This window comes from Panthera tigris, chromosome A1, assembly GCF_018350195.1.
Source record: "Panthera tigris isolate Pti1 chromosome A1, P.tigris_Pti1_mat1.1, whole genome shotgun sequence".
Taxonomy (NCBI): Eukaryota; Metazoa; Chordata; class Mammalia; order Carnivora; family Felidae; genus Panthera; species Panthera tigris.
The window spans coordinates 94,850,607-94,859,818 of record NC_056660.1 but is presented as its reverse complement, the minus strand read 5'-3'; positions in this window follow the sequence as shown (position 1 = coordinate 94,859,818).

The following is a 9,212-nucleotide window of genomic DNA, read 5'->3' as shown; positions in this document are numbered from 1 at the left end:
AAATGAAATCGACAGTAAGCTGCAAATTGCAGAGCCCGGGCTCCAGCCAACACAACGAAGACACAAGTTACCATTGATGGAGTTTCACAAGCAGGCAAGATCGGAGAGGCTGAGAACAAACAGAGAGGAGACAGAGAGGTTCAGGGACCCCCAGCTTTGTTCCTGTCAATTCTCCCAGGGAATTCACCACGTCTCTCTAATTTACATTAAGTTGGCGCTATCAGAGACAAGCATAGCCCAGACATTGAAAGAACAGTTTCGAACAGAGCTATTTGGACGAAGAATGCTGGATCCATCAAGTGGAGAAACATGCTCGGAGCCTTTAATCTTTTGTGTGCATGCCCCTGTGTGCATTATCAGCCATAACATCTAATGGTGACTCCTCTCCTTGCCTGAGCAGGGGGGAGCAAGAAGAGACTGTCTTTCAAAAAACAGAGAAGATGAACTTTCGGGTCGGTTTCTTAAGGGCTTCTGGCTAGATTTCCTCCACCCTTCAGCGAATCTAAGAGGTCATTGGCCAGAGAAAGATCAGCAGGTAAACATATAAGAATAAGGGTGAGTGATTCTTCAGCTGGGCCTTGAACATGTCCCAGCGGAAGAATTATGCTGAAATATTTCCAAATTACTAGAGAGCGTGTTTCTAAAGATGTAGACATACAACCATAGGTTCACAGCCTCTGTCCACATTAAACGTTGTCCTAGAGAAGGCAGGCCATCCCTTGCACAGAGACGGATTCAAAATTCCCCATAAAGGTATTTATTCCAAGAAAACAAAAACTCACCTTCCCCACATCCTCCTGCCTGGAACAAATGGCAAACCTTCTAGAAAGAGAAGACACATCCTAATGATCTGAGGTACACAAACTTCTCAAAATCAGCCTAGATATTTTCAGCAGAGAAGATGGGTCTATTTATACACCCTTAACTGAAGTCAGGAAGTGGGAAACTGTAAGATTGTTCCCGTCAAACAAAAGACTTTTGCCTTAAGACCTATATAAATAAAATCATAAAACTTTACTGAAGAGCATAAAAGAAGATTTGGATAAATGGGGACATACCGCTTTGCTGGACAAGAAGCATCGACGTGATAAAAATGTCAATTCTTCTCAAATTAATCTACAAATTTGGTGCCATCTCAAGTAAAACACCCACGGTTTCTTTCATGGAACAGACAAGGTAATGCTCTGGGTTTCTGTGGAACAGAAAGTGTCCAAAAATAATTAACAATAATTTTTTTAAAAATTGTTTAAGTAAAGCTATATGAGATATTGTGTGATTAGCACAAAAAAAGTCAATGAAAACAGCTAATCACAATAAAGTACTAAATATCTCCCGTGTATGTATGTGTCTGTGTGTTTTGTGTATATATATGGGAAATTACTTCCAATTAGTCAGGGGTGGGGCACCTGGGTGGCTCAATGGGTTATAAGTATCCAACTGTGGTTCAGATCATGATCTCACAGTTCGTGAGTTCGAACCCCATGTCGGGCTGTCTGCTGTCAGCACAGAGCCTAATTCAGATCCTCTGTCCCCCTCTCTCTCTGCCCTTCCCTACTCATGCTCATTCTCTATCTCAAAAATAAATAAGTAAACTTTAAAACATCAAATTAATGGGGGAAGGAGAATAACCAATGTAAATGTAGTTTTTTACCCATCTTAGGATAGATGGGTAAGAAATATAAGGTCTATCCATACCTTCTAATACAATCCCCCCAAAACAATCAAACATTATCATAAAAGCATTAGGAGATGCAAAATCTAGAAGAAATAGAAAAGACTGACAAATATAACTGTGCAAAACAAACTTGTGATCGTAACAAAATACTGTAAAGCAAAAAGACAAGGAATAGGTGAGAAGGGAATATTTGGAACATGTATCAGAAAAAGGGATAATACCTCACAATCTAGAAGTAGGTACTGCAAAGCAGTAACAGAGAGCACCATAGTCAAAATGGCAGAAGGTTTGAAAGGCAACCATAGAAGAAACTGGGCAGATAGAACTGAATCTTCCTTGACTCTTCTTTCTTTTTTTTTTTTTTTTAAGTTTATTTATTTATTTTGAGAGAGAGAGAGAGAGAGAGAGACAACGTGAGTGGGAAAGGGGCAGAGGGGGGAGAGAGAGACAGAGAGAGACAGAATCCCAAGCAGGCTCTGCATTGTCAGCGCAGAGCCAGATACGGGGCTCAAACCCACAAACCATAGGATCACAGCTTGAGTCAAAATCAAGAGTCGGACGCTCCACCTGCTAATCCACCCAGGTGTCCCTCCCTTGACACTTCTCTGTCACCTAGCCCTACATGCAATACATGACCAGTTCTTTTCTCTCCAGTTCCACTGCCAGTACCCTAGTTCAGGGTCATCTCTCTCTCCCTTCTACCCTGACAGACTCCCAATTGAACCCCCTGGCAACTAGTGAGTCCTCCACACTGAAACCAGGCAGAGCCCGATGAAACACATCACCCCCATGCCTGAATCACTGCTTCCATTACTCTTGGGGGTGAGAACCGAGTGCCAGCAGGGTCTACAAGGCCCTACAAAGTCTGGCTCTTACCAGCCACTCTGAGCTCGTCTCCCATGGTGACAGATTTACTCTCTGGATGTTAGCCTTGTTTATTTTTCTCAGATGCATGTACCTCCTCCTATCATGAAGCCTTTTACCAAGCAGCTTCCTCTACCTAAAAAGCTCAGCTGTCCTGGACCCTCTTTTCCCCTCATGCCTGTAGAGGCCAAGGGCAGGCCACTCCTGCATTGAACACAGTTTTGAGTTAAAGGCAATTAGAGCCCAGGGGATTCAAGAAGGGCTCTCTACCGCTCCCCCCTGCACCCCCCCCCCCAGGCCTAAATTTACACAGGAAAGGAGAGTTTATACCAGGAAGACAACTATCAACAAAAGATTCCTCTCTACCTGAGAGACTACTTACTTCATAAGGCAACCTTTATTTTGCAAGCATCTCCTCTCACATTCTTGCCGATGTATCCTCAGACCTCACCCCTCTCCTTGGCTCAGGATGGCCTCTAAGCCTCGTGGAATTTTGTGTCTGTGTAAACCCCCCCTTATGTACGAAACCAAATTTGATTTTCTGTCAACTCGTCTCCTATCAGTCTGATTCTCAGTCCAGCTAGATGGACCCCAAGGGGAAAGGAAATCCTTGCTCCTTGACATCCCTATCTTTTCAAGGCACCATCTATCTTCTTCCTGAAAATCTCAATTCAGTGTCATCAGTTCTTCCAGAAAACCTTCCCTGGCGTCTTGGATTAAGCCCTTGTCCCCAGCATAAAGTCTTATAATACGTACCTCTCCTTCATGGATGGCACTTGCCACATTTGTAATGTTACAGGTTTCTTTAATTAATCTCTCTCTCCTGCACTAGGCTGTTAGGCTCCCCAAGAAGAGGGACCATGTCGGTTTTTGGTCACCACGGTATCCCATTGCCTGGAACATAATAGATGCTCAATATATAATGTTATGAACAAGTGAATTTTTAATAAAAATGCATATATGTATACTTATATATACATAAATTTATGTATACGTATAATTATATATATTTGTATCTATCATTCATATTTATGTGTCAGATGGAAAGTGCTGGAAAGAGCACAGACACTCAGTGTTAGCAGAATTTTTCACTGGGGATTTTTGGAGATTTTTACTCAATTTCACATTTTAATAGTGAGTATCAATTCCATTGGGAAGCTAAAAAAAATGAAGTTATTACCATTCGGAGGAAAATACTCAAAGGTAAAAATTAAAGCTATGTAGCAGCTGGGAAATTTAAAAAATTATCAGATTTGAGATGATGATTCTGTATTCCTTTGTTGTTTTTCTGTTTTGTTGTGCCTTTTTTTTTTTTTTTTTTTTTTTTTAATGTGAGTTGGCCAAAAGCCACTGCTCAGGCCACCCACTCACCTACAGCTGCAGGATTTTCAAGTCACCTCACAGCTTACTACTGCAGGTTAACTTCTCTTGTCACCTCAGTTTTTTTACCCTTATCTGTTGTTGTTGTTGCTTTACTATTGTTATTAGTTTTCCTTCTTTCTTTCTTTCTTTCTTTCTTTCTTTCTTTCTTTCTTTCTTTCTTTCTTTCTTTCTTTCTCCCTTCCTCCCTTCTTTCCTTCCTTCCTTCCTTCCTTCCTTCCTTCCTTCCTTCCTTCCAGCAAAGCTCATTTTAATTGCTCACTGCAAATACCACCTACTTACCTGGCAACACAGACTGTCCTCCGCCTGTTTAAAAAAGCGAACCTAATTAGCAATAATGCCAAGAAGAAACTAGAAACAAGAGGGTGGAGGAGGCAATGGGAAGAATAATTGAGAAAAAGTATTTTAAACAGTTTAGAGCAGGGCCCCCAAAAGGCCAAGGTGGCCCTGAGTTTTGAGCGATTGTCGGGCTTCTTAAAGGTGAGGCTTCTCAAATAATTACGGTAGTGGAGCCGGAAAAGGTGTTAATTGACTTGGGGACTCAGGCGGCTTTTCACTTTGCATAATTACTCAGAGGAAATGAAAGACAGTTGTGGGTTATCCTATATGAGTCCATCTCTACAGTAACCCAGGAAGGGACTAGCGTTGTGACAAAAGAAAGTTAATGAAACGAGGATTTTTGATTCAAAGTTTTAGATTTTGGCCTCAGCATTTGTAGGATTTCATTCCCCTTGCAGCGCTGAAAACGATCATGCCCTCTACCACATTTTAACAAAATGAAAGCCATGTACCAATTTTAAATCTTGGAGACCCTTAGCAACCCAGGCATTTGCTCTGATTTTTATAGCTATTATGAAATTATTGCAAATCTCACCTTAAAAAATTAATAAGTGACACTCCGTGAGCATAATTACATTGTTCATCTTTCCATAATCCATAATTCCTCTGCGTGTAATAACATGTGATCGGTCCTTCTGTAACCCAGCTGCTTCACATAATTGCTTGCTGTCCTACTGAGAAAAACTTTTAATAAACGACACATTAAGCAAAATTGCGCAACTCTATTCTCTTAGCTACAAAATCAGAAATGGTTTTTCCCCCAGAATTGAATCCTATGATTCTTTCTCCCTTTTCACAATAGCATTGGTGGGTTGGGGAGGAGTGGGGATTCGAATATTTCAATTAGAACCCCCACAGTTCTCCAGGAATACTACCAGGATTTTGCGACTAATTGAAGAAATAGATAACACGTGTCTTTCCTGCAGCGGCTCTTATTTCCTTAATGGACATTTTTTCAGCAACTTTAAGACATGTTTCCCTTTTGAAATACAACATCACATAATGGGCCCCATCTGGAATGGAATGTGCACAAACTAAGAAATGGGGGAAGAAAATCTTTTTTCCTTTTTTCTTTTTCTTTTGGTCTTTATCTAGGGTAATTGCAATTAGCTACTGAACTATCTATATATGTTACCATGATAGAAAATGAGCAAAGCTTTTCAATGACTAGGAACTCCAAATCTTGAAAAGGCTGATATCCAAGGAAAAAAAAAAAATCTTGTGAATTTTGTTTTTCTAGAAGGGAACCGTTTTGTTTTCTATTTAGCTCTATATTACCTTCATTACTGATAGATTTGCTTTTTTTTTTTTTTTTTTTTAATATCCATTTGGAATAACATCTGAACTTTCTAACCCCCTTCTTCAAATTTGGATGAATTCTGTGGTGAATGAATCTTTTCTTTCAGTCAAAAAAAAACATGGAGAATTTCATGAGGAAAAGTATCCTCTGAAATCTTATCCTAGTGTTGGGGTAAATGAAGACTTAGACAAAGCAGAAGGATTTAAGACCTAGAGACAGAAAAATATTAAATCAGAGCTGCTGACTCCCTTCATTCTGTAAGGATTTCCTAGGTCTGCCATGAGAATTGCAGGTATAATTTAAAACACCAAATACCCTGTAGTGCGTGAAAGCCAAGGCCCAACCCTGGAAGTATGGACCAAAGATGACATTTGGGAGGAAGCAACAGACAAATATAAGATGAGGGGATCATTGTCTTGAGAGCAAAATCAGAGAGGGATTCCTAGTCCTGTGTGGAAAAGGGCCCTGAATTTCAAGTCATGGAAGTGGGCTAAAATATTAGGTGGTTAAGGGACAACTGGGAGGCTCAGTCTTCGGCCCAGGTCATGATCTCCCAGCTCATGAGTTCAAGTCCGCGTTGGGCTCTGTGATGATGGGCCAGAGCCTGGAGCCTGCTTCACATTCTGTGTCTCCCTCTCTCTCTGCCCCTCCCCTGCCTGTGCTCTCTCTCTCAAAATAAATAAACATTAAAAAAAATTAAAGAAAAATATGAGGTGGGTTAAGTGATATCCCAGCTTTGGCGGATACTGACAGGATGGCATTGGTGGCCACATTAACACAATTTTGTTCTTGCTCTGCCTTTCTCTGCCATCCGTGGTAAAAGCCATGGGACCAATCCTGGAGACGTGTTTCAGGATAAGGCAGTGAGTTCAACCCCTTCCTTTAGTTCTGTTGTACGACATGGTTCCAAATCAACAGCTGTACATCCTGTTTGGGCAGAGTTTTCTCCACCCCTCCCCCAGAAATTAAGGTAAGGTATGCTACCTGGCAAATGAAGAAGAGAGCAGGGGTTCGTTCTAATTAGTTCTAATCAAAGCATCAGGTTTTGAATTCTCCTTGTCATTCTATCTGAAGGCCTTTATAAACCCAACAATCATCTATGACAGCCAGAATAAGAAGCCTTCTCATTCTCCTCCAGCCTTTCTATTGAATAGTCTTGGGCTGCTGATTGCTAAAATGCAGATCCTATGACAGTGTCTGTGCATGGAAATCACAAGCGTCTTCCAAGATAAAACAATGAGTGCAAAGCTCAAGAAGCATTAAAAGGGAACTACCTGTATTTTCAGACCTCAAAGGAGTGTATATCTTTGGAAGATAATGACATCTTGGACACAAAAATCACTACTTTACAATAGAAATCTCTGATATTCAATCTGCCTCTGTCAACATATGTTTAGGGCCAACGCATGCTGCTTATTTCATTAAATCACCATGAATCTGGGATTGGAATCGTTACACTATTACAGTGCTGTGCCTTCCTCTAAAGCATTATGTTCCCCTTAAGTGTTTACTTTCATTCTTTATCCCAGCCCTCTATCCTATTTCCCCTCTCTCTGGCAATTATCCATGACAGTAAGAATTGTCTGCTGGTGCCATTTTGTAATCCAGGAATACGGGAGCTCATACAAAAGTTTTACAGTTAACTTTGGGGAATGAGATCAAAGACTCCACCATAACACTCTGATTGAACAATTATCTACAAAAAAAAAAAAAAAAAAAAAAAAACAACCCACAAACGTAGTAACTGTTACACGGAAGGCATAGCAAGTCAAAATTTCTCCATTTGTGCGTGGCTGCAATCCTCCTGACGTGTTATCCATCTAACAGCCATAACCTGCAGCCCAGAATAATACCTCCCCCAACTCCAAAACGTGGTAGATCCCAAGGGATTCCTCTGGAGTCACAGACATCCCCTCAGGGTGACATCCCATGCCAGTGAAACTCAAGTTCCCAGTTAAGAGAGGTGACCACAGGTAAAAGTAATGTTCCAGAATTCATCTTTCAGGAACGGTAAATCTAGAACCTGTGTAATTAACATTTTGCAAATGTTTCCCTCAAGGAGAAAAAAAAAATTAGATAAACGCTCCATAAATTTTCATAGCGAAAAAGGGCGACGTTCTGACTGAGGCCCACCCACCGCATAAACAACTGACAGAATGGGCACCACTGGCGAGCCCCTCTGAGGCTTGATTAAAGGCTCACCGCACTTTTCCTAAAAATCTCCGTGTTATCACACACTCTCTGGCAAACCCTGAACCCTGTCATTACCCTCGGCTCAACAACACTCAGAAACCTTGGTCCCCAGGGATGTTGCCATGTTTCACAAAGGGCCGCATTGTGTCTCTAATTCCTGCTCTCCTCGCGGTTCATTTTATATGCTCTGCATGTGTGTTTGGATTTTCAGAACATGACTCATACCTTTTACATTCCTCTGCAACCCTACCAATGGAGAAAAGGAGTGATGGGTTGGCTGATTGGAAGTGAAAGAAGGTGTCCTTCTCTCCCTGGACAGTATGACTTTTTAAAGGATGCACTAAGTGACTTCCCGGCTCACCAAGATCAATGCGATGTGACATCTGAGAAGGGACAGGAGTAGTGGGTGTTCTCCTTATGTTATTTTTAGACAGCTCATCATTTCTTCCACTGACAGAAATAAAGCTTTTTTTCTCCCCCGTCTTTCTCTCAATAGAATAACAGAGCAACATGGAATGAGTCTAGCTCCGTTAGCTCTCCCACACAATTGCATCTAACCGAAAGATTTCGCTAAGCCACCTATTTAGCGTCATAGTCAAAACACATTGAACATGATTCTGTTATCAGTGTTCGGCCCTGAGAGGCTGTGGAATTTTTAAGGAATATGTAAATTTTTCACACTTTTGTCAGGAAGTGAAGACAATTTTTTCTCTGGATCCAGTTGGAAACCCTCTTCATTATTTGAAAGAGTACCTTCTGGAAGAGGAGGAGCCTTGCCCAGGGAATTGGGGGTGGTGGAAGGACGCTGCCCTGCTTGAGATGAGGAAATGAAATCTGTTCTTTGGCTCCCTTAATGGTAAGGGACGAGGGATGTGGGAAATGAGAAGGGTCAGGAAGAAGAGTCAGCTTTTGGAAAGAGGCTCTCAATCTCTCCTGGAAAGGAGTGGTCACTCAAGATATGTCCGGAACGGAGTACTGTCTTCACTGTTGCCGAACAAACGGAGTCCCACCTGCACACCCAGTGCACTCTCCCCCATTCCTACATGATCGACCTCATGTTTGGGATGGAAAATGGGGACTGTTGGGATCAGAGAGGCTGAGTTTCTCTGTGCTGTCTCTCTAGGTCACACGGTAACGAGTCTGCCTGTCGGCCGCAGAAACCCCAAGACAGAAACGAGAAAAACTTGTGTAACCATCAGAAACCTGGGGAACTTGTAGAAATCTTGCAGAGACTTGGGGTGCTCAGAGACTCGGGTAATCTGACTCAGATCTATAAGAGCAGAGAGGTTCCAGCTACATCTGGATTACACTTTCCCCCTCTCTCGGTATTTACACAACCTTTTTATATTTCGTAGGCGTATGTCCTGCGCACACGTAGGTTTGGGTCTGTCCATGCACGTGTGTGTGAGAGAGAATATTTACAGCAGGATCTGACCCAAGACGGGGAGCTCACTGCTCTTT